The 4732-nt window shown below is 32.5% G+C and overlaps 1 non-coding gene across 1 annotated transcript; it reads right to left on the bottom strand.

The window, feature by feature from the left end:
• Positions 1 to 509: 509 nt before the first annotated feature.
• Positions 510 to 672, bottom strand: LOC129061975 (U1 spliceosomal RNA). Its single transcript, XR_008528226.1, has one exon. It is a non-coding gene; the product is annotated as a U1 spliceosomal RNA (small nuclear RNA).
• Positions 673 to 4732: the final 4060 nt, after the last annotated feature.

Here is a 4732-nt window from a genome sequence, read left to right as displayed (position 1 = left end):
TTTATGTATAAACTTTTATATATTTTATATGTAAACTATTTATATATCAGTATGTAAACTATTTATATATAGTTTATATATAAACTATATATATGTAAACTATGTACATTTATACACACACACTATTTTCTCAGTGTTTTTATAAACCTAAGTTAACTTCAACTGTGGGAGTATTGACAAAATCATAATCATCTATAAAACTTTTGGTACTCTATGCCAGTCCTTCAAAAATTGTCATTTTTCAGACAAGTAACCACAACATCATTTGAGAACAGGCTGGCAATGTAAAATTTTGGTCCCTCATTACAGTCCTGCTGAATCAGTGTCTGGGAATGGATTCAACAATCTATATTTTAATAAGCACTATGTATGTTTCCTATGCACATTTAAGTTTGAGAATCACTGCCCTATGCTATTTCCAAACCCCAGAGGTAACAACTTTTCAAAACGGGGCGTCCCTAGTAATTTAAAAAAATATTTTATTTATCTATTTTTGTAACCGTGAAAACCAGGGGAGAGTGCAAACGCAGTCCCCCCCACACCACTAATTACGCAGTTGTTTCCCACATTTGAGGAAATTGCAGTGGTCAGAACATCCGGAATGCAATGGATAAGCCCCGTCCTGGGAAAACCACCTTCGTGATTATGGTATCTCCCCTGCCAGGTAAGTGTAAAAAATATTTTATTTATTTATTTTTAGAGAGAGGGGAGGGAGGGAAACAGAGAAGGAGAGAAAACGTCGATGTGTGAGAGAAACGTGGTTTGGTTGCGGCTCACACACACCTCAAGCAGGGACCAAGCCTATAACCCAGGCCTGAGCCCTGACTGGTAATCCAATCAGTGACCTTTTGTTTCGCCTTGCAGTAGGAGTCCCACCCGACTGAGCCCTACAGGGCAGGGCCCAAGTAATTTCGATATGCTAATCTACGAAATGGCAACGTTTTTTAAATATCTCAAGTGTTCTACTTATTTTCATGGAGAATAATTTTTCTTTTCTTTTTACCACATTTAAGAATATATGCATGAAAATTTGAACTTTGTGTCCATTTACTTTCAAATCAGACTTCTTTCTAAATACAAACCCTGTTAGGTATTACTATAAATATTATTACTAGCAGTTATAGAAGTGAAATATGGCAATTTACTGTCATTTTGGTGATTCAAAAACTATCAGCATAAGACAATTTAATTAGGGGTTTGATCAGATTTCTCTATGAAAATTTTTTGTTGACACATGCTGCCAATGAAACATTCAAGATCATTGACCGTCCTTTCTTCCCTGCGCTCAAATACAGTGAATTAAAAAAAAAAAAAATTCCTACAATGTTACCTGACCAATGCAAAAGTAATAGAGAGTATCACTTTAAGCAATAAATACCAGTACTAGACTATACTGGCAAATGGTGGCATTTTTCTTCAGAAACAATGGAGCATGTATTTGCACAGGGAATTTAGTTACTTGTCATTTATATAATTGGCTACTATATCCTGCGTTGTAACACCAATGATGTGGTAAAAAATTTGGCAGTAAATCTGAAGGACTGGTTAAGTCAAATGTGAAGGTCTATTTTTTATGCTACTTGTATTAATGCTTAAGAATATTAATAGAGGATACAAGCATATTATTAACATTATGGGGGAAAATACTTTAAATATTGTGTCTATTCAGGAATATCTAACAATGTTTTAGAAATCATTTGCTTCAGCTCTGGTCCCAATAGTGAACATGTCACCCTGTGTGTATATACACAAAATACAAATACAAATTCAAGTAGCCATAAAATACTTGCAAGTGCCCCAGACAAGAACACACGTGAATTTAATAGCCTTGGCCTTCCACTCTCATAATCATCCACTGAATGTGGCCGCTGCAGTAACCCATGGACACGCACTCCTACTAAGGCCTTCATTTCATTGCAGGTGTTGTGAATGAAAAGCAAACTTTTAGCAGATGTCACAAACTACTTAAATTCACAATTTAGAATTCTTGATATTGTTTCTATAACAGATTTTTGGATGATGAGGAAGAAAGCAAAGTATTAAGATAGAAAAAAAATTAACACTCAGTCTTTAAGCATATTAAATTGGGAAATGACCATAAAGTGAGAGAAATATAAAGAAACAGAAGCCAGAGCTTTACATAGGATTAATAGTGATTGGGGCCCATAGGTTAAACTGGAAAAAAAAAAAAAGACATTAAAAGGAGAAAGGACAAAGTTTATTCTCAGAGGTTCATGGAAGCCCACAAAATGGCTCATAAAAGTGACTAGAATCTAGAGTTTATAAACCATCTTAACAGGGGAAGGACAAGGAAGAAAGGTCATTGAGAGAACAACAAATGACTTTTAGGAAAGGCAAATTGAAGTTTAGGAGCTTCTGTGGGAGGTAAGACAATGTTGTGACCAGTTTGTTTATGAGATTTCTCATCCAGGTGCTGACTTCCCTGTCTTAGTGAGAGGAGTCAATAGCCTTGAAGGGGGATTTATGGCTCTGATTTCAGACAGATAGTGGTCAAAGACTTTTTCTGCCTCTGTTGATTTTCAAATGTCTTCAGCTCAAACTATTTTTTATGCCACAGTAGTATAATCTAGATACCGTCATCATCTTATCTTCTCATTAATGGTTCTAACTAGCACGGGGTGAAGAAAGAATAGAAAAGAAAAAGTGCTAATTATATTTGCTGACATCAATCTGGGATACTTAGCATGCACATTTATTGTATTCCTGAGGGGGTTTCTAATCATATCTGTTAATTAATCATCTTTAATTTATTACAGTCCTTTTACATTGACTTATTTTTCTTTCTAGGCATTTAATCAGCACCAAATGTAATAATGACAAAAACAAGAATCTTACAATTTAGCACTCTTTAGGTTTCTTCTAATAGTCTATGAATCTCTATTTTCAAACAGTAATATGAAGGAGTTCTAATCAATTGCAGGAGGAAATGACATTGGTATAAGCAGACAAATATACATATACTTGAAAACATGGAGCATGCTTGAATTTATCAAGAATTTTATAATGCCTAAATCAGGTACCCTATAAGGTCCATGATTTTTAGTCTGAAAAATAGTGTAATCATACAGACAAAATCATGTACTTTTAAAAGGAGAATGTAAAATAGTGGAATGCTTTTTATTTTCCTGTTCTTGGTATGGTATTCAGTTTATGAAATCAGAGTTAATATATTAATGCATTAGTTATTGTATTTATTCAAAAATTTCTTGAGATATGGGAACAAAGCCCAGGTGGAAATTCATTTCAGTCACTTAGAGAAAATATATAAGCTAATAGAATAATCTGTTAATTAAAATTCAGGACTGTCCAGCAAAATTACTTAGCTCTAAATTACATAGTTTCTAGTTTTGAATTCTAAATGCAATGTGATTAGAAGCTGTCTTTCTTTCATGTCTCAGTTGTTTCTGAACACAGTTAATTTGATCACTGTCCTAGGAATTACATGTACAGAAGATGCTCTTTATACTGCCTCTGTAAACTGCCCAGAGCTCCAGAAAATGAAGATAAAATCATTTCACACTTAAAAGTTTCAGAGTATTTTATTGGATTATTTTCAAATATAGGTTATTACTTTCATGAAGCAGATGTTATTCTAATAAAAATATAGACATATTAATAGTTGCAAAGTGTCCCAAAGGCTGTATAATTAATTGTTTTTCAAAAAGTCTTTAAAAAAATCTATACTGTGGGCTTTTGGTATCTTGCCTCTATTTTAATATATACTTTTTTCTAAATATCACATCGAGAAGAGTACTGATTTAATGAATAAATTAAATTGCTCCAAGAAATAAGGTTCATTTCCTACTCTGAAACAATCCATTAAATAACCCATAATTTACTAAGGTAAATGCAGAGAAATTGATAGATTTTTCTGGAAATACTTTAATAATTTTGAACATTCACCATTTTAATATCCTAACTTGTAGTCATACTGGTTGGTTTAGTTTTACTTTAGCAGACACAATCATGAGAGTGGAATTAAAAAGGTACCTTGGATTTTTCTATAGTCCTAAATTAAAAATAGCAGTACCTTACATTTAACCCAAGGCAGTAGAATGGAGGTGAAGGTAATTTTCAGAGAAGGTAGACTGGATTTCAAGTACAAGGAAACAAAAATGTCTTTATAATGCAGTGAAATATTTAGAAATTTAAAAATGCTTTTAGTAAAGGTGCACTAGATATTAAATCTACATTACAGATTAAAATTACATATTGAAATATCAAAAGTAATATCAGTTATTTGCAGGTATCTAGAGAAATATCTTAATTATTAGTAGAAAATTAATCAATTTCTTCTCTCTAGCTAAATCAAATTACCCTTTCCTTTGTGCTTCTTCTCACTCTAACTTCATTCCTAATTCAATATTTCAGATAGCAAAAATATATAAATAGCTATGACAGAAATGTATAAATTGAATTGGCCATGCAAATATGTAAATATGGCATTTACAATAAAAAGTTCTGCTTAGCTTTCAAGACTCTTTTTCATAAATATACTCTTCTCAAATTCAGAATAAATTCAGAGTATAGCAACTGAAAAATCAAGGGTGATCAGTAAAAGTACAAGCACATTAATGTTATCATGGAAGGAGAAAGAATAAAGCATGTTTATGTTTGCATTAGAAATTTATATTATTCCATACTTTGAGTACACTGGTTTCTGCATTTAATGGACTTCTGATTGTATCAGATTTGCAGAACTGGAAAAATT

This window comes from Pteronotus mesoamericanus, unplaced genomic scaffold (genome assembly GCF_021234165.1).
Source record: "Pteronotus mesoamericanus isolate MK-2021 breed Mesoamerican mustached bat unplaced genomic scaffold, CSHL_Meso_final scaffold_651, whole genome shotgun sequence".
Lineage (NCBI taxonomy): Eukaryota > Metazoa > Chordata > Mammalia > Chiroptera > Mormoopidae > Pteronotus > Pteronotus mesoamericanus.
This window is presented reverse-complemented; position numbering and strand designations above follow the sequence as displayed.